The sequence below is a fragment of the Rhinolophus ferrumequinum genome, chromosome 20 (assembly GCF_004115265.2).
Source record: "Rhinolophus ferrumequinum isolate MPI-CBG mRhiFer1 chromosome 20, mRhiFer1_v1.p, whole genome shotgun sequence".
Taxonomy (NCBI): Eukaryota; Metazoa; Chordata; class Mammalia; order Chiroptera; family Rhinolophidae; genus Rhinolophus; species Rhinolophus ferrumequinum.
Window position 1 is genome coordinate 5698713 of NC_046303.1, and position 26537 is coordinate 5725249.

The 26537-nt window shown below is 37.2% G+C and overlaps 1 protein-coding gene across 3 annotated transcripts in view; it reads left to right on the forward strand.

Annotated features, from left to right (window-relative positions):
* IMMP2L (inner mitochondrial membrane peptidase subunit 2) overlaps window positions 1-26537 on the forward strand; it is a 706765-nt gene that overhangs the window by 406574 nt on the left and 273654 nt on the right. The window lies entirely within an intron of this gene.

Below are 26537 nucleotides of genomic sequence, written 5' to 3' on the forward strand. Positions count from 1 at the left end.
GAGAAGCCAGTTATTCATTCAGGCCCTGGAGCTGGCGAAGTCCCTGTTCAGAAGAGGGAGGCCGACTGGAAAATCTGTCTTCTTTTCCTGCAGGCTATTGATACTTACCATATTCTTTGTTGCCTATTCTAACAAAGAGGCCGTTTCGGATATAATCAATCACAATTCTTTTTAAAATGGGACAATCTAAGTTTTTTTTAAAACAAAACAAAACAGTGTTTCCATGTGTAACTGCTTGGAAGATTTTTCTATGGTGTCTTCTGTGACTAGTCACGATTAGAATGAATCCATTTTTCTTGTTGTAGCCAACTTACATCTCAAAAGGTAGACACTTCTCTAATACTTTTTCCCAGGAGATTTCTAGGTGTGAAAGCATGAACTGTAGTGAATCGCTCATAATTTTTATACTGACATAAGCAGCCTTATATTTATAGAGAAATTTTTACTGAAGGGGATCAAAGCACTTTGGAGATGTTTTCAATAAGAATAAATGTAAGTCTCCAGAGTACACAGAACCAAGACTGATTTCAGGTTTCTTTGTCCTGCATTCCATTCCATAGATGTATTTGCTCAGGAAAGTTCCCTGGAGGCTTTCTGAGGCTCCCCAAGGGAAATCTTCAGTGGTCTCAGAAGCAAAATAACTTAGTGACATAAGAGAAAAACAAAGCATGGTTTTAGTACAAATGCTGACAAAATAAAAATAAACAGTCACGTGCTAGCCTCTCTGCCTTTGTTTTCTGAGTAGAGGAGATGTATAAAAATTCTTAGACCATTAAAAACAAACAAACAAACAAACAAACTACCCCACATCCTCCCTATGTAGGATCCTGAATATTTTTCTTTTATCCATTGTTTCTCAATACCACTTAAGTCAGCTTTCTCATTTGTTAATTTCTTTTCCTATAATCAGCACACTCAGCTTTCACCTGAGTGTTTTCCAGGTAAGAGGCCTGATGACTAAAGCAACTTGAGTATATCCTGTGCTTTTCAATGAACCCAGTTCCGATACCATTTAGAGATAATCCCATGGCTACCACATATGTGTGTTTACAGGGATTAAAAAAAAAAAAAAAAAAAAAAAAAAAACTTTCGAAAGGATATGGTACATATTCGGCACAAGTGTGGCTAAATCCAAAAGGGTATATTTCCTAGGTTTGCATCCGTAGTTAGGCGGTAATTAGGCTCAACATTGAGTCATCTATAAAACGGAGACGTAAGCTACTGAAAACCACACACAGTAGAAAATTCACATAACTGGCAAAATCACTTTAAGATGACTGGCAGTCTACCAGTCAAAAAGTAGGAAAAAAGAGCTTTTTACTTTCACCAGACTATATAAATAACACTATATAAGAGTAACATTGCATTGCTAAAAAAAAAAAAAAAAAAAAGTGTTGGTAGGAAGGAGGAGAGAGAGGGTGGGCTAACATTTTCAGTACCTTTGGGTATTATGTAGACATTTTACACTGGTGGTTTTCTTTTTGTTTGTTTGTTTGTTTGTTTTTAGTCTCAGCCCTTTAATTAGGTTTTATTGATGGGAGAACTGAGCTCTGAGAGATTAATGTCCCCCCCCAGTTTTCGAAGGCAGACGTGATAGTATAACAATTTGAAATATGGTGAATTTGGCTTCAAAATATGTAAACTTCTTTACTCCCTCAGCAGCATCAATTTCTGTGTAGTAAAAGCTTTTAGGGGATTAGAAAAGGTTTTTGTGAATGGGCAATTCGGGAGTATCTAACCCGTGCTTACTGAATGCTTAACGTGCTTGTTATATGCCTTAGTCCTAGAAATGAACCTGTTGGAGACAAACCATGTACTCCTCCCCCTTCCTGTTGAAATGCATCAGAATAGGCCTCCCTAAGATGTACCACTTCAGCATGTGAACTATTTTGACCTGAAGGCAGTTGAGACCCCATGACCTCAAGAGAAACTTTTACCTCTCCCTTAAATAATTTAAACTGGGGGCCTAGCCCATACTAAGAATTATTACCGGATATTTCCGTATATTGTCTGGATATTACCGTATATTTCTATGACCTATCTGTGTGGCAGGACAAACATCTCACGACTGAACATCTGCTCTTCTCATCATCCTGTAAATTGCCCTCCTCCCCTCTGAAGCCTCAGGTGCCTTACTCATTCCTCGGCTCAGGATGTCATATAGTCTTCATTTTACCTTTTTGTCTCTGACTCTCTCATGTATGTGGGCCTTCCATATGTGCATATATAATTATATTTGGTCATTTTCTCTTGTTAATCCATCTCATGTTGATTTAATTATTATACCATCCCAAAGAACCTAGAAGGATATGGTAAAATTTTTCCTCCCCAACTTTATCAGTCTTCCTCACACCTGGTCCAGGGGAAACTCAAAACTCAAACCTTTGACCAGGGAGAGACAGGTTATGTTTCTTAGATTTCTAGTTAGGGACCAGACCACTGTGTCCACTGTGTTCCCAAATGATATATTCCAGTGACTCCTTTAATTCCCACCTTTCCCTCAAAGGAAGAGATGGGAATTACAGCAATCGATAAATTTGATGAAAGGATCTAGTCTTTCTAATTTCTGCTTAATTCCCTTTATGCCCTCAAAGTGGGTGTTGAACTGCAAAACTCTTTTGACTACTTTCTTGCAGTCTTGCCAAAGAGGACGAGCATTGTCCTGTGCTCCAGAGTTTGTTTTGGAAGCACTTTACTTTGGAAACACTTTGAGATCTTTCATTCTTATCCCTTTGGGGCTTCAGATAAACTGGGGCAAAGTTACCCAATTTAACATCCTGTTGTTACGCACTATTTTACAAAGAAAGAACGTAGGTAACATAGGATTTAGGTGGATCAAAGACAACGGATGTACCCAGGTTATAACCGGCTTCTTACAATACTAAGAGTGATCGGTTATGAAGAAATTTAAAGGATCTAAAAAGTCACTTAACTTTGAGCTGAAGTCATAATATCCCATAACACTTTTTAGAACTATCATAAAAATCAATGCCTTAAGTTTTAAATATAGAAGTTTATTTAGTATTGTAATTTTAAAAGATACCCTGGAGGTATTCGGCTATCAGATATAATGGTATATATTTAAGTTGGTCTCCACTAGTGGGGATGAATATGCCCATGTAACAACTCTAGGTCCACTTAGTAGAGAATTTTTCTTAGATTTCAAACCGATCCATAAAGTATCTGATTATTTCAAAATCTCTTCTGAGGACAGGGACCGACCTTGTGTCCCTTGTAGAAGTTTAGAAGAGCACTTATCAGAAATTAGATGCTGAGGAAATAGGAACTATTTAAATAATCTGTTTCTGGTGACTTCTTCCCAATATCCTGATGTTGGATACAAATTGTCTTTGCATAGTCTTTATGAAACACAAGTATATTATTCCTTGGAGATTTTGCTTTCGTAATTATTAACATCTTGACCAAGTAGATAGGATTGTTTTTTATGTTTTAAAATGTTATTTTGCTTATTGATTTTGTTCAACAAATATTTAATGTCAGTGGTGCTGTTGCAATCCCCCGGAAGCACCTATTGATAATAAGAGCTAGCGGGTTAAGTACCACAATTAAGGTATAATATAGAACCTCAAGGAGAAAACAGAGAAAGGAAGTGACCATACTGACTAATGGTGGTGGTTTGGGGTGACGTCACATAGAAGATGATATTGAAATCAGCTCTAGAAGGATAAGAAGAGACTTTCCCAGTAGAGGTGACAGCATGTTTGCACAGAGATGAGCAAAGAGCGATGCGTTCAGTGGTTGTCTACCACGTAGTAGCTCACAAGCCATATGGTCATGAACAGCTGCTTTAGCCTCTTTGAGCCTGTTCTCTTATCTGTAACATAATATCTATCTCATAAGTATTTGGAGGATTAGCTCACGATACATGCAAAGTACTCGAGCCCATGCCTAGTACTGAGTCAGGGCTCAATAAACAGAGGTAATGAATACAATTCCCAACACCAGACCTGACAAGTAAGAAACATTCTGAAATGCAAACTATTATTGTTGTTGTTATGTCATCCACCGTTCTCTTTTCCTAGTATATACACTTAAGTTTATCACTAAGGTAAAATAGACAGAAATCCGTAAGATTATTCTAATCTCTAATCCAACTTTGGGACATTCGACAAGAAATCATTTGCAATAGGATGTTGAGAGGCAGTCAAGGAATTCAGTGTCTATTCCAGTTCATTCTGATGAATGCTAAGATCGTGGGTACCGCAAGATGCCAAGTATCTGTGTTTTAAAATATGGCCACTAGGAAAAGTGGCTCACCAGGTAGTGAACACCTGCTTTTTTACTCCTTCTGTTTTGAAATTGGATTCAGTAGGTTTCTGCACTGTCCTCAGGCAGATATACACTCCCTGCTGTATCCCTTTTCCTCAAACAGATCAGTACTCCACTGAAGAAAGAGACATAAATAGAATCCCAGCACTGGTAGCTCATTGTTGTCTATTAATATGTTGGTTCACACACATTTTCTGTAAACCTCGTAAGTGGCAAATGAAGTCTATTCTCTGAAGAGTTGCGCTCACTTTCGTTTATGATTCTCATTTAATTTATTTTACAATAATTCCTCTGAGGTCGGTATCTCCATTTCATATCATTTTCTCAATTGGAATAGTAGGGATCGACATAAAAAGATTGTAGCAGATGTGAAAGAACATGGGGAAGGACTAAGCTTCCTTAGTTAGAGTCCAGAGTCGTTTCAATTAAATGACATAAACTGTGAAAAGTTGTTAATGTATAACTTTGTTCTCTGAAGGGCTTCCTATAATATTGAAAACAGTCTGGGCTGTTCTCTGAACGGGTCCTGGTCATGCTCCCTGCGACTGTACTGCCATCACACCCTTCACTGAACAAGCAGCACAGGAAGCTGTCTTGCCCTCGGAAGGGTTTAAAGATCGGTGCAAGGCTGAGTCTTGCTAGCTAGCCGCCCATGGCCAACCCTAAGAGTGATTGGATGGGCCACCAAGAATCTCATTTGTTAAGGGAGCAATTCTTCATTACTCACAGATTATAAAAGATTTAGTGACGAGCTATCCTGTCTAAAAATGTGCCAGATATTTTTTCTGCATAAACTGTAAGCCTTGGTTTATGAGGTAGTGATTTTCCATATTTACACAATCTTCTTCCTTTTAAAGAAATTTAGCGTGTCTGAGTTACTGTGCTAATATCAATTAGAATTTTTTGACCCATCTTTTTAATACAAAATTTACTTATTTTTTATGCCCTATCCTCAGTTAAACTTCTGAAAGTGCTTTACCAAGTTCTATGTTTACGGTTCTATTCCATTCCTTTCTCTGTGTTCTTTCTCAATCTCTCCTCCATGTCCTCTAACTGTTCTAATATCTTTTATTGCATCAGCTTTCTAGGGTGCCTTGTGGGCCTCTTCTCAGTACTATTTGGAACTTATTAATTCTCTCTTTGGCAATGGTAGGTTTACAGGTTATTCAATCTATTTTTTGAATCAATAACTACATATTTCTATTTTAAAATTTCGAATGCAAATTTTTCATATGCACTTGGTGTTTAATTTCTGCCTATTGTAAATTTTTTATGCTTTATTTATGGTTTATTCCTTTTTTTAAATCTTGAGTTTTTAAACTATCCTTATTGTGAAACTATTTTAGATTATTTTAATTTTATTTTCTGGTGAAGACTTCTCCCAGTTTTTAAAATTTGCTTTTATTCTCATCATTACTCTTTTGAAATGTATTTTGGTTTATGTTCTTATATGGGAAGTTTTCATTACAATCTGTATTTATTTCCTATTGCTGTAATAACAAATTAACACAAACTTAGTGGCTTGAAACAACTCCTATTTATTATGTCACGGTCCTGTTGTCAGCAGTGTGACCTGTTTCACCGGGCTATTCAAGGTGTCTGCAGGGCTGCATTCCTTGTGGAGGCTCGAGGAAACAATTTGTTGCCTTCCCTTTTTGAGCCTCAGCAGTCTGCCTGCACCCTTGGCCCACGGCCCCTTCCATCTTCAAAGTCAGCAATGGCCCCCGAGTCTTTCTTTTTCCTTTTCTTTTTTCTTTCTTTTTATTATTAGTTTCAGGTGTTCAAAACAACGTAATAGTTAGACGTTTACACCCCTCACAAAGTGATAGTCCCCCTCCCCCAATCTGCTACCCCTCTGGCATCGCACACAGCCGTTTCATTTCCACTGTCTCTATCTTTTATTGTGTTATTCTGACACCGACTCTTCTTCCACCTCCTGCTTCTGTGTTTCATGACGTTACTGATTATACTGGGCCCTCAGGATTAGCTCCCTACTTTAAGGTCAATTTATTGGCAATTTTAATTCTATGTGCAATCTAATTCTCCATTTGCCGTGTAATATTACATGTTCATAGGTCCCAGGGATTAGGACGTGGATATCTTTGGGGGCCATGATGCTATCTACTCCACAACCGCCACCATTTCTGCTTTCTGTCTAGTAATTTGCAGTTTCCTGGGTCCTGGTGTCAATTTTAGCTGCCTTACTTGTTCCTGCATCTGGGGCCAGCAGACCAAAACCTCAGGTTCCTTGACTCAGAACGGGTACCATTTATATTTAAGCTGTGCAACTGTTTATTTTTGACAATAGAGATGTTTCTATAGGTGGAAGGGTTAGGAGGGTTGACTTATACTGAGAGAGGTTTTTGTAACACAGCAATTTCTTTTTAATTTTCTTTTCTCACATTTACTTTACGTTGCTTTCAGTTTGTCACAGAGGCATGGACTCAAAGCATGAAATCAGTGTCATCTTGGCTGGAAATCTTCCCCAAATTATCTTTGAAAATATATATTTGTCAGTCCGTTAGTTCAACTAGGAGTGAGAGTGAAGTTAGGTTTTTTCCCCCTGAATTTTCACTTGGGTAGACTAAATATTAATGCACCATCTCTGCCATTACCTGGCTGCCTGGCGTAGCTACTTTTCATGTCTGGTAAGCAAGCAGATTCTCAAACTTATTGCTGTTCCTTCCAAAATCTTGTCTCAGAAAAGCAGAAGTTTATGGATGATATGCAGTTCAGGGATCCTTCTAGATGCTCTTAACACCGACTCATCGATTATATCAGACCACAGAGAGCCGAAATACATGCACTGGCATCCGCCTCTCCTGTGTAGTTGATTTTACTGAATTACATATTGCTGTGTCAACGCTGGCCTGCATTTCAGGGGGAACAAAATCTGTTGTTCTTTATCGTGGAGAAGTTTCTCTTGATCCCAGCATCTTGAACTTTCATTGCCTTGAGCTTTGAGTCCATGTTATGGGGCTTTCCTGACATGAAGCATACATTTTAGTTGGGGGCGGGGAGACTGACAACAAACCAGTAACCAAGGAAGTTAATAAGATCATTTCCTCTAGAGATGTTACGAAGAAAATAAGACTCGGTTATATGCCTGCATGTGTGAGTGTGTGCGTGTGTGTGGGGGGGTGCATGTGCACACACATGCATTTATTTTGAGTTTTTAGTAAAGGTTTTATTGAGGAAGTGATATTTGAAGTGAGCCTTGACAAAAATTGTTAGTCATGCTAAGGTTTAAAGACTGAATATTCTGGGCAAGAGCAATAGCAAGTGCAAAGCCCTGAAACAGATTTGAGCTTGGCGTATACTGAAGAATAGAAAGAATATCCTAGAATACGGTGGGCCAGTAGGAGAGCCAAAGGAGAAGAGTTCAAACAGGTATTCAAGGTCTAGGTGACAAAGGTCATGGGGAAGGGCCTGGGATTCACTGAAAGTCCAGTAGGGAGCCACGGATAGTTGTATACAAAGGAATGACAAGATTTGATTTGTGTTTTTAAATGACCCCACTGGCTGCTATGTGGAGAATACATTGTAGAAAGACCAGATGGAAGGTCCTTTGAATAATCAAGATGAGAGAGGGTCATATATTGGACTAGGGTGGCAGCATTGGAAATGGAAAAGAGTGGGTGTATTTTGAGGATCTACTTTGGCAATGTAACTTACAGGATTTATTAATGGGAAAATCTGGAAGGTGAATGAAAAGGAAAAAAAATCAGAGATGACTCTTGTTGCTTTGGCTGAGTAGATGAACTAGCGAGTCACGTAGTTGTGTTTCTAAAGAGAAACAGGTTTTGTTTTACCTCACAGCTGTTGTGATCTTTGTGTCTGGAAGCTAAGACTGAAATTTGTGAGATGTTTTTAATAATTTTTTCTAGCAGGGTTTCATTATTGTAAGTTGTATATCAGTTTCACTATTATCTGCTTAATACTTTCCTAGGTTCCTATTCTCTCTACCTTATCTTTCTCACTTAAAATTTTTTCTCCTCATTGTATTGTTCACATCTCTATAAGATGCTTTAAATCAGGGTAGAGTATAAATAAATTATAAATAACTATAAATGAATTATAATCAGATAGCATCCTGAGTTGTCAGTTATCCACTGTAACCTTTAAAATGATCCTCACTTAACACACACACACTTAATTGTTGATGGTATAAAAAAATATAAAATTTGATCAATTGTAGGTATTTGTCAATGATTGTGTTTTTGCATCTGTGTTGTCTATTTGAATTTATTTCTTATTCTGTCACTCATCAACTAATTTTGGATAGTTAAGAAATAAGACATCAATAGATTGACGAATGGTTGATTTGGTTTGTTCATAAAGATGTCAAAAATTACAGAGTGTGTACAATATTAGATTCTAAGTCTCCAGAGGTACAGTCAGTGTTGGTGTAATTTTCTCCTTTCTCTCCGTTCCATGCTATGTGACGATGAGAAGGTGATGTCGCTTTTCATGATATGGTGAGGGCATTTCCAAATAGATCAGAAAGCATCTAGGGAACAGTAAGTTCTCTCTACTGGAAATGGTTCCGGGAACACAACTGCTTGACATCATATATTTTGATTGATACCAAAATGCAAGAATTAACTTGGTGAATGCTTCAGTGTTTTCTTATTGTTGTTAAAGGATCAGTACCATTTGGATTGTGAACTTTCTTACACGTCTCTATCAAATCCCTTCACTGCCAGAAGAGCTGACAAATTATTAGTCATTCTCTTATATCTGAAGTTAAAGTGATGAGCTCTATTTAATATTCCTGTCCACAATTGTTTTCGGTCTCATATTTTGTAATTAAAAACATTGTCTTCTGTGCTACTTTCTTGCCTGGTACATATTTACTAACCCTTCTTCATTACACCTCTGCAGAGATGGCATGAAGAAGATCACACATGTGATTGCATGTTTTAGAGTGAAAAAAAAAAAAGAGAAACTATTCTGTCTAGGTCACACAGTAATACTGGCATTTTCCAGTGTTAAAACACAGTTCTTTTACTGTTCTGTTTGTTCTCTTTTTTTATACCTCGTTTTTACCCTGTACTACTTAGAAGGGAATGAGTCCATAACTAAAGACAAATCACAAATTTAGCTAAGTTGGAGAATATAAAATTCTGCAAGACCGAAATGGCAGATGTCACATTTGCATCTCCTTTAAAGCTTATGTGTTTGCCTACAGGCACTTTTGGGTACTTTATAAATAAACTGTTAAGACGTTAATGGTGGGGGCATGAGGAGGGGCAAGAAGGTGGGACCTTCTGTCACCATGAAACCTTAGGTGTCTTGGGGAGTTCATTGTAACTCCACATTACTGTGCTGAATTACCACTTTTTTGTAATTTCTTGCTGCCTTTAAAAATCAACTTGTTGAGTGTGTTTAATTCAAGAGAGACCTTTAAGAAATGCTCTTACAGAAGTATTTGTTTTTCATTTCATATTTTGAAAATTAAAAGGGGACATACTAGAATGCTCTTGGCACTTACTACTGGTTAGGAAATCAGCAGCTACAGGGAGAGGTGAGGTGGGGTAGGTGCGTGGTATAGTTGTTTCTTTTTTTTAATAAAATTCCTTTATTTTTTATTACATTTATTGGGAAGGCATTGGTTAATAAAATTATATAGATTTCAAGTGTGCAATTCTGTAATACATCATCTTTCTATTGCAGTGTGTGTTCAACACCCAGAGTCAGTTCTCCTTCCATCAGCATGTATTTGACCCTCTTTACCCTCTTCTACCCTCCCCCACTCCCCTGTACCTTCTGGTAACCACTAAACTGTTGTCTGTGTCTATGAGTTTTTGCTTATTTGTTTGTCTTGTTCATTTGTTGCTTTCAGTTTTATATACTATATATGAGTGAAGTCATACGGTTCTTTACTTTTTCTGTCTGACTTATTTCATTTAGCATAATAATCTCAAGATCCATCCATGTTGTCACAAATGGCACTGTTTCATCTTTTCTTGTGGCAGGTTAGTATTCCATTGTGTGTACATACCACATCTTCTTTATCCAGTCATCTACCGAAGGACACTTTGGTTGTTTTTATGTCTTGGCCACAGTGGATAATGCTGAATGAGCATAAGAGTACACGTATCTTTACGGATAAATGTTTTCAGACATTTTGGGGGTATGGTTGTTTCTGAGACAAGTAGAGTCAATGGAATCAGCGACAAAAATCGGAATTTGACTTCTTTTGCCTCATTCACTTTCAAAATTCACTCTTTTATTCAAGACATATTTACTACACTTGATTTATATGCCAGGTACTCGGCTAGGTGCTGCTGTATGGTGAATAAGGCATGGTCTGTGTCCATTCAAAATGCTTAGTCATCTTTCCTTTCCTTATTGTTCTCCTCTCCTTGGAATGCCAGAGGATGAGAAGAGATAAGAGCATCATGAATCCGAGGGAATGGAGGAAAGTTGAGATTTGTAAGCCCCTTTAAACTCCTGAAATCCCAATAGAGATGGTAGCCATCGGCTGTGGCAGGGCAGACCACGCAGAGCAGGGTGCCCCTGGTCCTCACTAAGATCCTGGGCAGAGCATTAAATAGATGAAGCTCTTACCTGGCCTGCCTCACCTCCATGCTTCTTCTTGTGTGACCAGGGACCCCTAAGACCCCTGTCAGCACCTAGCTTCCTGCTTTAGCTTATTGTTTCCCCAAATGTCCCGAGCTCAGATACGACCAGTGGGTTAGCTCTCACAGGAGATAAACTATTTAAATGTTCTATGTGATCGCCAGATTAATAATCAAGACATGTGGCTTTACAAATGCAAGTATACTTAAGGGAATTCTAAGGGATAGTTTAAGAATCTTAAATTATAGTATTTCTTATTTTATTTAATAATTCTTTATTTAGCCCTTGTTATGTACCAGGTCCCATTCTCAGCTCATTTAACCCTTCCAGCAGCCCTATATGATAGATCGTTATTATTGTCTCTCTTTTTACAGATAAGGAAACTGAAGCACAGAGGGTTGAATGACTTGCTCACATTCATACAGCTACTCAAGCTCAGGCGTTCTGGCTCCAGAATCTGTGCTCTTAACACTAACTACATTAGATTGCATTATAGCTCTATCATCACATGCGGGACAGTCAGGTGCCCCTGTCCAGTAGGATGTATGGGTTAGAAATTCAAAGGAAAAGCCTGGACTGAGAACAGGTCAGAATTCACAGAGGGGGTGGTTGAAACCAAGTATAGGGTCCTTTGGTTCTCGCTATACCTCAGTGACTGGGGAGCATAAGCAATCAGAAACATAGATTGGGAGTGAACAGACTCAGGTAAATGGCATCTTGGAAGCCAAGAGAAGACAGAGTTTCAACAAGAGTTTAATTTTTTCACATGCCTCTGAGAGGTTAAAAGAATGAAGACTGGAAAAAGCCACTGTATCTGTCAGTTGAGGTCATTGCTGCCTTTTGCCAGAGTTAGATGTTTATGGAGAAGAAGAGAGAATGAGCTGCCACAAAGACACATTTTAAAGAAACACAAGTGCATGCTTAGGGTTTTTTGTTTTTTTTTTAAATTTAAAATTACTTATTGCTCATTTTGGAAACAAATTCAGTAGAACTCTAAACTTTTTCTATAAACGTATTTTTTTTTTTTTACCACAACCCATCTTAGTTTAGTATATTTTACCTTGTGGGACCTTCCATTATTTCATTAATAAAGGGGTATCAAAAATTTATTAGCTCCCGGAAAATAATCATTTAAATTTCCTTAGGTGGGACACGGCCACCGTGAGAATTAGCCCCTAATCCCTAAGTAGGATTATCTTCTGGAAGATTTATCATACCAAAATGCCAGCTGTGAACCATAATTAAGAACAACTAGAATTACATGATGACGTTATACATTTGTAATCGGATGCATGTTAAAGTGAGCGATTTGACTGTTTCCCTTCTGTGCAATATTTGAGCCAAGTAATGGCATCAATATTAATTTATGATATTTTCTGAAGTAACTAAAACTGATTTATCATACTATGCTTTATTGCTATAAAGTCTTACAAATCTTTTTTATGTGTCATTCTTAAAGAATATGTCCTAAAATGTGGGAGCAGTCATAGATCCTTTAAATAAGAAGTGTTTTAAATTAAAAGGTATTTCAGGATATATCATCAAATGTTAGATAAATTTGACTAACTATTCTCTTTGCTATAATTGTTTGGTATAACCCATGTCATTAAACTTGGGGGAGAAAAATCCCTAAACTCGTTGTTTGCTTTGGTAAGAATGAAATTAAGCAAATTTCGCTGTTTGAATTAAGTTCTCAGGGTCCCTGTTATTATCTCTCTCCATGTCCTGATGTTTCCCAACTTGTGAAATACTGTTGGTCCTTTTGGTAACGCCCATAACTATGTAAGGAATTTAGTTATTTAATGGAATATCAAATTGTTTTCAAATAAATCATTTTAGGTAATTTGGTTGAAATTCTCATTCATGGAAACAACCATGACATATAACCCATGCCCTTTTATGGACGGGCTCATATGTTCAGAGAAGGATAGTCTGTGTTTATTAAAAATAAACGAACTGTTTTGAACATTTTTATGGTTCCCTAAGTGGAACACTCTCCATTTTTGCATCCCAGTTGTCATTTGAATAATTGAGATTTTATGTTTTCTGAAATTAAAATGAAATACATGTTCTGAATTAATGGTTGGAACAGATACAGTGACCTCATATGTAAAAAAAAATCATGAAAGATATGAAATCAAGGTTATCGTCACATCATTGATGCAGACCATCCTATTCTGTGCATTGTCATTACCAGAGTTTAGAATAGAAATTATCTTCAACAGGAAGCGATACCTTTTCCCCAAATATTTTAAGTCAGAGATGAAAAAGAAAAAAAAAATGAATTGCGTGGGTTAGAAATGTATTTCTATTACCGTCTTACTTATATTAGGTCACAAGCGGGAACCTTAATTTTGGTTAATGAGTTATCATTCCCACGGTTGACTTTAGCTATTACTTATACTTTGAGAAGGTTGCCAGTATCCTGTTCCCCAGGTATCTTAAGTTGTTTTCTATTAATAGCGTGATCTGTACAGATGATCTCCTTCGATTTTAAACTGTGCTTCATTTTAACTTATTTCAGATAAAACATTAGTTCCAGAATAGTATTGAAAATGGTACTCTCCTCCATACATACTCAACTCAAGAACAGGTATATCCTTCTACTGTTCGTTATATTTCCGTTGAGTGCTAGAAGCAGAGCAGTTGTGTGCGGAAGCGCTCATTTTACGGAATAAGCCAGAATTTCTCTTCCTTGAAATTAAAATGACCCTTTCACAAGATATAGCGGTAGGATTCATTTACTACGAAGCCACCTAGGTTCGATGTTCCTCTTTCCATTTTAGTTAGATGCTGGTGCCTGGGGGTTCTGACTGCACAGTGCACCCCATTCCGGGTCATGGTCACAGTTGGTGAGCTTGCTAACTGCCCCCTGGGCCCCCACGACAGATGACTTCAGCAGGTTGGAAAAAGCGGATGCCTTTCACTCCCTCTTGTCCCCTACGTCCCTTGTATGGCTGGTTATTGATGAGGATAGCATGTGCTCTTCCAGATTACTACCCCACAAATCTATTGCTCATCTTTTTTCATTTTCACCACCCAAGAATTCTAACTAATTATGCCTAGGCTTTTGTAAAAGTAAGACTCTTTGGATCCTCACTGTCTTTCTTTGCCCTTTAAATTCTATAAGTCCTTTTGGCTGGACACAAGCCTTCTCTTAATTTAGGATCTGGTGCTATACCTACCACGGATTATGAGGAAAATATTTTAACTTCAAATTAGGGTTCTTCACTGCAACATTTGCTGGCGATGGTATGGTTGATGTTTCACCAGCATTTCAGTAATCTCCAACATATGGGAGAGAGTTGTTCTGGGATGGTTAGAGATTTTTGTTGTTGTTTGGCACAGCTATTAGATAGAGTGGACACATCAACTCAAATATTTTACTTTTAATAACACACAGGTAAGTTTAAACTGTCATCAGGAAATAGATATGTAAACTTTAACACATTTATCTTATTTTCTGTATTTTCTCCCAACGACTAGTCTCTTGTCATTCCCCCCACCATTAAATTATTTAATATTATACTTAATCAACTACTTTACGTTGTTTCAGTAAAGTTTACTTTTTGTCTAATATCAGAAAAGGCCAAAATTCTGTTATGTAAATCTCAATGCATAAGAGAGCCCTGGAAGTAAATACTTGAATAATAACTACCTGTTTCAAGACAACGGAGCTTATTTATATTGTTAATGTTATTTCACAGCTCAGCCAGTTACCTGGCTGGGTAATGAAGACCCTGAAATTAAAATGACCCCTTTTCACAAGATACGGCGGTTGGATTCATTTACAACAAAGCCGCCTCGGTTTGATATCACTCCTCCTGAAATAGAAAATGATATCCTGCTAATGCAGCTGAAGTGGGCTTTTAAAACCATCCAAGGCACTCTGGTGAAATTAATGACTTTTACTTTTGGCCTCAATTATGTCTTATGATTCCCCTGTACCATGCTTACTTTCCTCTGTTTCTCCTCTGACTTTACAGTACGTATATGTTATTAATTGCATTCCAGATCTTTTAGAAACCGCCACTTCAGAAAGACTATGTGTTTACAGCTGCCTTGAAAACCTTTATACCTCTACAAATTTGAGCACATAATTCTCAAGATTAGTGGTCCATCTAGATATGATAGTTTAAGGTCATCTTAGCCTTTTAAAGCCTCAAGCACCAAACAACTTGAAGAAGGAAATCAGCCTCCAACAGAAAAGTGTAATGACGACAACATGTTCATTAAATTTTTCCTTGTAAAATAGTTCATTTTCTGTCTGCATGAGCTTATACCTCTGTGTTACTATAGCTGAGAGTGAGGTCTGCAGCTCTGACTGCTTATTATTGGTCCTTGACATTTAGTTCCCATGCATATTTATTCTGTTACAAAACAGTATGTCACTTGAAAACATTAATAAACAAACATGTTTCCTTTTATTTGCAAGACTCCCACATGGTAATTTCTTATGATATTAGGGAGAAGTTTATAATCTTAATGGATACATTAGGGCAATACGTGGCCCCAACTGCTAAGCCTTTTATCCACCTGTCCAAGACTATAGAAACTGTAAAATTATCTGCTTTGTAAAATACCTTTAATAATCCCCTTTTACACGGGTGCATTACCCTTAAAAAGGCCCTTTTGCATGACAGAATTGAACAACTTCCTAATCAAGTAGGAGTATTAATAAAAGAATAGTGTAACATCAGTAAAATTGCAGATTGCTTCTGGAAGTACTGATGGCTTTATTAATCCTTTATTTTTCACTCAGTAGACATTTTTTGGCTAATCCTTTAATTTCCGAAGGAGCAAAGTGCTATGGAGGGAAAGGAAAAGGAGAATAAAGATCCCGCCCTAGAGGGTCTTGATGCTTATAATCTAGTTAAGTGTCTCGAGATAAATTCTAAAGTGTCAGAAAGCCAAATTTATAATGTCATATAAATGCATTAAAGAGCACTAAGGGATTATTGAATCAGAGTATTAGAATTAAAAGGGACCTAGCAACCCTCAAGTGCAAACACTAATTTAGAAGCGAGTAAGCTGAGGCCACCAAAGGGAAGGTGACTTACCTGGGGCTCACCGGCTGTCTGTAGTAGAGCTGGGACCAGAATGTAATTTACAGTATTTTCTTACTGTCATTAAAGGGTCTGGCTTATGCAGGGAAAGCTTCTGGGAAATTGTAAATCTTGAGCTGAAAGGAAATAGCATTATAAATAGTAATGGACTCGATCTAGTGGTGTAGGTTTCCTGTGTTAGCTTTGAGGTCCTCCTCAGAGTAAAATTCCATATTTCTTGATTTAGATTGGTATGAAAGAGGGATTGATGTGAGCAAATGACAATGAAAAGTACTAGCAATGATAACGACTGAAAGTTATACAACTTCCTTTGTGCTGGGCTCTGTTGTAAGCACTTTATATTCATTAGCTCATCTAATCCTCATAATAACCTTATGAGGTAAGGACTGGTATCATGCCCATTTTACAGATGAAGAAACTGAGGCCAAGAGAAGTAACTGGTCCAATATCAAACCTGGGATGTTATAGGAGGATGCATAGATGCCCAGTCAATGTCAGGTGACTCCATTTAGGAGAGGAAACGAGATAGTTAAGGGCTTCTCTGGTGAGAACATTTTTTGGGGGGGGAGGAGAGGGAGAAAGACCTAGTAATTTCTTATGTTACATAACGAGATGATGTCCAGTATCGCTGCAGCATCCCCCTCACGGAAGGTGGGGGTAATCAGTAATCTGAAAGAATGCCCAGCCATAGCTTGCGTCCGTAATTCTTAAAGCTGTTATTGCTAGCATTTACATATGTCAGCGCGTATATTACTGAGGCACCTGATCACACGTGAATTTGACTCTTTTCACTTGTAACCCATCAGGCACATAGAAGGGGGTCACTGTGTATTGTTATATTCTCTGGTTCTAGGTCTCGTTCTAACAAAGACGCCCCAGCTCTAGTGGCCAACTCCTAATTCATGGTGCCTCATACTGTGTTTCCCCGAACATAAGACCGAACCGGAAAACAAGCCCTAGCATGATTTTTTTTAAAAAAACATCCCCTGAACATAAGCCCCAATGTGTCTTTAGGAGCAAAACTTTGGCCTAGACTTGTGTGTCATCTTCTATTTCTTTCTTGCTTTAGAAAATTGTATTTGTCTTTCTCACTTCGGTTTACTGAGTACCAGCTGTTTATGCGGGATGATGTGAACAGGGAAAAATGGTGATTCCTTGTTATTCCTCTCCCTGCCTTCCCTCTTTAGGCATCTATCAGTATTATTGGTCTAAGTGGGACCAAGGTGGAGAGTGAGGTGGGGATGAGAGTTCTAGTAAAACTTCCATTCTTGTAATCTTGGAGAAGCTGATGACTTCTTAATTCGAGACTTTATTTTTATCCAAAGGAATAGTGGAGTCTTTAATATTCTGTTTTCCTTTAATGTTCTGTTATTGACTTGACTAATAAAATGGTAAAAAAAAAAATACTAAAGCTGTACAGGACCTGTACTGGAAGTACAGTCTGGTTATCTAGATGGAGTTTTTCTTTGTGTAGTTCCATACACTTTCGTTAATAATCTGTCTGTTTTGTTTGCATTGAACAATATTTCCTTAGCTCCTATGAAGCTGTCAGAGCTGGAGCGTGTGTCTGCCACTGTGGTGATTAGCTGGTATTACTCTAGGTGACACGTTGAAGCAGATAAATTTCACCCAGGATCAGATGTAAGGTTTTGCAGCTAAGATAGAGCAAATACGCAGTGCTTTACAGACTCAATTTACTCTAGCTGTTTTGCAGAAATTATTAGACATACAACACAAGATGCTAAATTCTTATGGTACAAACTCAGTCCGCGGTATTGGTGTTAGACAATACAGACTGTTGCTACAGCTCTTTTTTCCTTCCTTTTCTCCCCCCTCTCTCCCTCCTTCCACCTTTCCTTCCTTTTAGTTATAAAATCATTAGAAAAAAATTTAAATTAGGTCTATATAAATTAAACACCTTTCTCTTAGCTCTAGCTAGTGAAAAATCGACTATTATTTGAGCCATTTCGTAATATCTAGAGGACATAGTGAGTGAACTCAAAAAAACTGCTATAATGAAAGTACATTTAAAGTCTAGAATCATGTTTTATAAGCTAATATCAAAACAAACGAGAATTCAATAACCAGTTATATAGAGGATGCAGTACTCATAAAGTTTGTATCTCGAATTATAACTGCTTTCTTGACATGCCTGGGATGACCAGTTTTTCTCTGTTTGCCTGGAACTTTCCAAGTGTTAGCACTGGAAATTCCATATACCCAGATATGAAATTACATATCCCAGGAAACTCGTCAGTCCTGAGCAACTGCAATAGTTGTTTACCCTAAGTATATCTAAACCTGAAGATTTAATTTTCTTAATTTCATGGATGAAGTAGTTAATGAACAAATATCATGCATGAACCTATTCAGCTACAGGGTACATATTGCCGTGTTAATGTTTATCTAAGTGCAGTGGTAGATAGTTGAAAGATGAGGGAATAAGTGAGTGGGTGGATGGATGGATGGATGAATGGATGAATCGATAAATATATATGAAAATGAGTATATAATATAGCTTCTGATTAGTTAGGAAACATCACCTATTAAATCCTTATTTCTTAAGGCCCAGCATAGCTGTCTTTTTGTCAAGATTTCTGTGAATCTTGTAGAATTAATCACTCTCCTCTGTGACTACAAAATTATGTTTATACTTCTATTATTAGACTTACCGTAGTTATATTATTCTCAGCTGTATTCGGTCTGCCTTCTTCACTAGACTATGAATTCCTTGCAGAGCAGGAAATGTGCCTCAATACATCTTTGAACTTCACCTCTCATGTACCACCTTGTGGCAAATAATTTATTGCTGAATTGAGCATTCATTTCTCCCCACTTTTGTCACTCTTTTATTTTTAATCATCTTTATTAATGTATTATTTACCTACGATACAATCCGCCGATTTTAAATGTACAGTTTATTAAGTCATAACAGACTCAATATAAAGAACGTTCTAATCACCTCAGAAACTCCCCCTGTCCCCCCTTGCAGTTGCTCTCTTCCTGGCACCCGGACCCTGGCAACTACCAGTGTGCTTCGTCTCACTACAGTTAGGCCTTTTCTAGCGTCACATGTGCACTTCATACATCTGGCTTCCTTGGCTTAACACAATGCTTTTTGAGACCTGTCTGTGTTGTTGCCTGTGTCAGGAATTTGTTTCATTTTATTTCTGGGTGGTATTCCATTATATGGATATACCACAATTTGTTTATCCATTAAACTGTCGATGGACATTTAGTTATTGCCAGTTTAGGGCTGTTATAAATAACCCCCCTGTAAATGTTAACATATACATTTTTATATTGACATTTGTTTTCATTTCTCACGGGTAAATACCTAGAAATGCCATGATTGAATCTCATGGTGACTGTGTGTTTACGTTGATAAGGAATTGTTAAATATTGTGCAAAGTGTCTGCACCATTTTGCATTTCCTCCAGCAATGCAAGAGAGTTCAACTTGTTGTATGTCCCTGTCAGCACTTGATATGGACCAGTCTTTACAACTTTAGTCATCCTGTTATGTGGGTGCTGTTATCCTACTGTGGCTTTGTTTGCATTTCCCTAATGACTAATAGTTTGATGCATTTATTGGTGATTTTTATAGCTTCTTAGCTGATGTAACATTAGGTCCCTAATGATATGTTGTGTTGAACATCCTTTCATATGATTATTTACCATACATATATTTTCTTTGGTGATGTGTCTGTTTTGATTTTTTGCCCTTTTTTAAAATCAAGTCATCTTGATCTTGTTGAATTTTAAGAGTTCTTTGTATATTCTGGGTAACATTACATTACATTAAATGGGAAAAGAGGGAAATATGAGTTTGTCTAATAAAAGGAAAAAAAAGCTTTTTAAAGTGGCATCAATTTTCAGCACATTTATAGTTTTTGTGAAGGTCATTTGTCAGATGTGTTTACAAGTGTTTTCTCCCAGTCTATAAATTATCTTATTACTTTATTACTTTCTTAACACTGTTTTTCATAGAGCAGAGGTTTTTAATTTTAATTAAGTCCAACTTATCATGTTTTTCTTTCATGCATTATACTTTTGGTGTTGTATCTAAAAAGTCACTGCACACCCAAGGTCACTTAGCTTTTCTCTTATGTTATCTCCTAGGAATTTTATAGTTTTGTGTTTCACAATTAGGTCTATGATCTATTTTGAGTTAATTTTTGTGAAGGATATAAAGTCTGTTTAGATTCATTTTTTTGCAAGTGGGTATCCAGGTGTTTAGCACCATTTGTTGTAAAGAATATCCTTTCTTCATTGAATTTCCTTTGCTCTTTTGTCAAAGATCGGTTGACTGTATATGTATGGGTCTATTTCTGGGATCTCTATTCTGTTCCATTCATCTATTCATCTGTCCTTTTGTCAATACCATGCTGTCTTGATTACTATAGGTTTATAGTAAGTTTTGAAGTCAAGTAGTGTCAGTCCCAGATTTTTTCTTTTCCTTTAATATTGTGTTAGCTATTCTGGGTCTTTTGCCTCTCCATATAAAATTTAGAACCCATTAGTTGATAGTCACAAAATAACTTGCTATGATTTTGAATGGGATTGCATTGAATCTCTAGACAAATTTGGGGAAGATTGACATTTTGACAATATTGAGTCTTCTTATCCGTGTACATGGAGTATCTCTCCATTTATTTAGCTTTTCTTTGATTTATTTCATCTGAGTTTTGCAGTTTTTCTCATATAGATCTTGATATATTTTGTTAGATTTATACCTCAGCTTTATACCTCTGTTTGTGTGTGTGTGTGTGGGTGTGTGCGCGCGTGTGCGTGCGCGCGCGCATGCACACTCGTTTTAGTCAAGGTTCTCCAAAGAAATAATAGAAACCAAGAGCTGGTCACTAGGTACGTTTATTGCCACTAGGGGCTGGTTGCTTCTAGACTCTCTCACCTGACAGAGCAAAGGAATATATCTATAGATTACTGACCCCTGTATATACACACAACTAGAAACATTTCTATATGTAAGTATCTGTGTCTGTATTAAGGTAAACATGAATTCATACTGATGTCTCCTAGTTAACCTATTACCACATGGATTGTTCTAAACACACCTCCATCTCAGCCTTGCTTACCTCTGATTTCCCACTTCAACAGTGAGAAGTCTGGCTCCCTCCATTCGTCCTCCATTTACTTAACTGTTCAGTTCACATGTGTGTATGTGTGCAAATATGTGTGTACAGTCTTGCTTTTATCTTTACTTTGATGCATTTTTCTCCCTGAAGTTCTTTAGCCTTTTGTAAGTTTATGCACTTCATTTATCAGCCTTGCTAGAGGGTCAGCTATACAAAATATACAAATGAAGAGTAGCAATTTATGTAGGACAAGTGAGAAAATGTCTAAGAAGATGCTTTTTCAATTGGGAAGTACTATAAACTATAAGGTAGTTATCCATTTGTCACTAATACTGTCCATATTTGTATGTCGGCATTTTAACAAGTCAGTATTTCAGCGTGAGGGTCATTTTATAAAATCAAAGAGAATCACTGAAGACTTTGTCTTTCATTTTTTGTTCTCACCACATATAGTTTTGTTTGACAGGATGGTAAATGCAGTGGGTAGCTATGTGATTAATCATTTTTTACTAATGTAAATCATGTCAATATTATTCTTATCGGTCACTCATAGTTGATAATGTGAGTAGCCCACCCCCACTCTCAAGGAGTGCCTGGGCTTGAATCTTAGTGACAACAACACAATGAGATTTCTTTAGGAGCTGCAAAGCTGAATCTTTAATCCAAGTCAAAATGGACATCTTTTCTGACTTCCCATGTTTGTTCTGTAAATCCTTCCAACTCTATAAAATCCATGTGAAGAAAAGGAAAGGAAGAAAAAATATTTCATAATAATAAAAATTATTATATTCTCTATGGACATTCATGATATGATCATGTGTTTCTACATTAAATGAAAAAAGAGAGAAATATGAGTTTGTCTAATAAAAGAAAAAAAAGCTTTTTAAAATGGCATCAATTTTCAGCACATTTATAGTTTTTGTTCACTTACTTTCTTCATTTCAGATTTTTTTTTTTTTGTAATTGCCTTTCAGAGATAAGATGCAACTGTTTCAGTCCCAAACTACACCTCCTTCTCACTGCCATTTGGCTCTTGAGGTAGAGTTTCACCTGGCGGGATCCAGGCTTCCTTTTGTAGGAATGAGCTGGAATGAGCTAGATTCTGGCTTCCTAAAACGAATCAGGAACTTGGGAGAAGGAACACTTCTGGCAGACTGGGTTTTAGAATTTTGGGGCTGTGATTCTGTCACTGTGCCACTGAGTGGCTACGTTTTTGTATTCTTTTTACACTGCCTGTGAAACATGATCTGAAATATTGCTAGAAATCACTCTTATACTGTTAGTGTTTCTTTTGTTTGTTTGTTTGTTTGTTTGTTTGTTTTACAGCTGTTCTTCTCTTTGACTAACAATGATTTTCTTAAACATCAGAAATATCAGATTTACTCAGTCCTTCAAAAATGTGTTGCTGGACTGAAGTAGCTAAAATTATAGCTGGTATGACACTAATGACCTGTAAATTGCAATACCATATTTTCTAACAGTCACTTGCTTTTCTTCCACCATGGTAGGTTTCAATTTACATGTGTTTTTAGATTCACAGCAAAAGAGTCATAACATGTTGGACCAGTACAAGGGGACCTAAGTATTGATGGGATAATTTGGAGTATTTCATTCTCTGCTGAGGCAAGGTGAATTTAATTACAACCTTTGGTTCTTGGGACGAAACAAGTCTTTGAAAGGAGTGCATTCATGCCTGGTCAGAGCCCCCTGATACAAAGAGATAGGTGGTTCTGCCTCTTCGGCTGCTTATTGGTAGTTTGATCTAAATATGTCTCTTGACCTCTCTATATTTCAACCTTTTCACCTCAAAAATGGAGACAGTACCTCCCCAGAGGACCCCACTGCCCAGGAGATCACTGTGGGAAGTGTGGAGATGCTATGGCCCAGCTGGCCCTGCGGAAGCCGTCAGCTGAAACCAGACCCCTTTCTCAGGTGTAATCCTCTATGTAGCCTCCTGGAGCTATATCCCCCGAAAGTTGTTCAAGTCTGTTATTGCATCTGGGTTCTGCCACTGGTCTGTGGAAGTTGGATCAATGTCCATGAGTTTTAAATCTGTTGAAAGCTCATGGAATATGTGGCAGTTTTATGATGACACCTGATGAACTGTACCTATTGGCTCCCTTTAAAATAACTCAGTATGTTTTAAATAGTGATTGTTTTCAGAGGACTCTTTTAGTAAAAGCTGTTTACTGGAATTTATTATATGAAATACTTTAAAATTTATTTAAACCTTAAATAGCAAATTGTCGTTACTTTATGTAAAGATTATGCAATTTTAATTGATGCACTGTGTATTCTAATCCATTCAGTATGTCTCAGATTTTTCTTAAGAGGAAAGTTCAGACTCCAGTGACGTTTAAAGAAAACCTGATTTTACAACTTAGTTTTTATAATACTGCTGATAAGATTTTATTCCGTCTCTCAAACCCAATCATTTTAGATTGCAAATATATCATTATTCTTTTTAAATATATAGCGTTTTCTTTAGCAAATATTATGAGATTAAGAGGAAAGAAAAGGGAAAATCAAGGAAAACCATGGAACACTAACTAAAAGCTTAGTATTTTAGCAGCATCTAGTACCTGTTATAGAAATGAGTTGTCAAATAATGAGGCCCATACTGAAATACAACATAATTTATTATTTTTTCCCCAGAGAACCTCTTTTTGATGATATATTTAGTAAACGGTTCCACAGACAATTGTACCATATTCATTACAAATAAATTACAGTCTTTCCATTGTGTGAAAATTTCATCATAGCCTTTTGCTATTATCTTTGTGTAGGAAGACGATGACTGTTAAATATATTCGGCAATAATGGCAGACATAGAGATTTGCCTATGCTGATTGCAAAATCTAATTTGCATAATTTGTAGAGTGAGAGAGGAACAAGGGATAGCGTACAAGGGGAAGGGCACGTGTTAGACAATTTGCAGTGTATCACTGACCTGTGTGTTCGGCACGAGAGTGATGGATGTGGAAGCTAATGTGTGAGCTGCTGAGTTTATGGTCACTGGACTTGACGATGGAAATCCACTCACCGAGCTTTGGCTAAGGTTGCACAAGTCTCCTGTTCAGGGCTGAATTTGGTGGCTTATTTGCAGACCTTAATAGAGATTAGTTTTACCTTTCAGGGTTGTTCAGATACCTGTAAAAGGAAAGAATTAGGAGAGGCCGATTAACAGTTGTTGTATTATTATTCTTTGTTAAAATTCGTCTGCCATTTGTTTTTGAGTTTCCTAAAATTTTAAGCCTATGAACTTTTAAACTATAAACTTGAAGAAGTTAATTGTCTGCACTACACAAGACTTACCTCATGTATTCAAATCTGTTTGCCAAGTATCTGTCCCTGTTTGCTTCTACCTCTTATTTTTCTAAAAAAAAAATCATTTCTCCTAGTCTAAGTTGTCAAGCTTGTGTGCTTAAAAATGATAACAATACTGCTTTAGTCTATGAATTTGGAGTTTTTTCCTATTCTGAATTTCTGCTCCCTGAAATATACAGTTAGAATTGTTTTGTCCTCCCTATAGGGGTATGTCAAAGTTTGTGTCTGAATACTATGTAACTCAGAGAAGACATATTAGCGTGCCCCGCACATGGCAGATACTCAGTAATGCATACAGTTTCTCAACTGAAGATGAGACTTGCCATACGGGTCCTTTCTATAAGCACTTCAAGTGTGTCAGTAGTGTTTCCAACATGTGCACTGGCCAGAGTCTCCCACTGGACCAGGGCTTCCCACTAAAGGCCCTCGGCCACCCCGTTACAGAACGGTCTGCAGCCTCTTCCCCCAATCCCACTCCTTCCTTGCCTTCCTCCCTCTGCCCTGGCCCTCCCCCTCCCCCCTACACACACACACACACACACACACACACACACACACACACACGCCATTACAGGAAGACATTGTAGCCATTTAGCCCTTTCAGTTGTGGCATTTTATCTGCGGAATTCAGTGAACTAGATATTTTCAGCTATTTACACAGAACAAAACAAACAATTCTGACATATTTTGTAAAATGTGAAACACCACCCATATTATTTCAATGCATGAGTAGCTACCAAATCAACCTCCTTTTCTCCGTGTATCTATCTATGTAGACCCGCAAGAATGCAGAAAATCAGAACTTGGCACATAGTGGTCACCTACAGCATTGTTTGTTTTCTGTTACACAGCACTGTGAGTACCGTCTATCAACTCTAGTTGTAGAGCTGCAGTTCAAGCTGAAATGGCTCCTCATAGGTAATAGATCAATAAATGGAGTGGTTAGTCTGTGGTGAGTTAGTGGGTAGAGACGCTAATGAAGTGTCTCATTACAGAATGTCTTGGAGTAGGAGAGAAAATGACAGAGACTGACAAGTTAGAGCAGGTTATACAGAAAGATAAAAGCAAGTTAAGTTGGAACAATGCAACTTGTTTCATTATATCTTTATAAGGCACTAGTTACCTCAGGAGCCGTCTCTGATGTAGACAGACAAAACCCAAAAGAAGGTGAAAAACGGCATTGTGTATCCCAACCATCACACCGCCACTCTATAGCTACCTATTTTTTTCCTTTCAGCAAAAAGACTAACAGCATGCTAAAAGAAACCTTGACTGAAGGGTTTAAGAGCAGTGTGGGAATAATTTCAATAATTTAAAACGATGTCACTTTCTGTAATAAAAATTGATTCTATTTATTTTATTTACTTGAATACATGCTTCTTGTAAACACCTGAAAATTAAATTGAAATGCACCTAATCCATGTTTTTCTGAACTACTTGATTCAGTGTCTTCAAGTACATTTGTGTTGGAATTTTTGAGCTATTTATATGTAAATGAAAAGTCTTCTGTAATTGGCACCGGGAGAGCCTGCTAGAAGCCCAGTAATCTAATCTAAGTTGCACATTTTTTTTCCTCTCTGTTACACATTCATAATGGCATTTGAGGGCAAACAGTTTGAGCTTGATGTCAACATCATTCTCCTTCGCAATAAGAGGAAGAATAAGGAAACTTTGTTCTAAGGATTAAATGGTCACATTTTTCTGTGACACGCCATCTTACACAGAGCTGCCAGGTTTTATAGGGAGCAAAAAAGACATTAACTGCTAACTACTTGGAATAGGAATTTAAATTATTTGCATCAGGTAGTAGTAGAATGAAAGTAAAATTGTGCAATTGTTCTGGCTCTTATAGCTTATTGAATTCTATTTTTTAAAAAAATATGTGCTACTTGAGACTTTGGTAATAATAGCACCAAAACAATTTTTCTGTTTATTGCATTTTTCCTAAATTGTGTTTTTTTGGGGAAATATTAGCCAAAAGACTTATCAGGTTGGCAAGGACATTTAACTCTGTAAAATACTCAGGGAACTTGTTACATGCCTATTACAAATCATAGAAAGTTTAAATTTTAAGGGCTTTGAGAAAAAGATATCTGAATCTCAAATTCCATTCTGGAGCAAACAATGTTTAAAAAAGAAATTTAATCGTAAATTAGTTAAAATGAGATTTATTA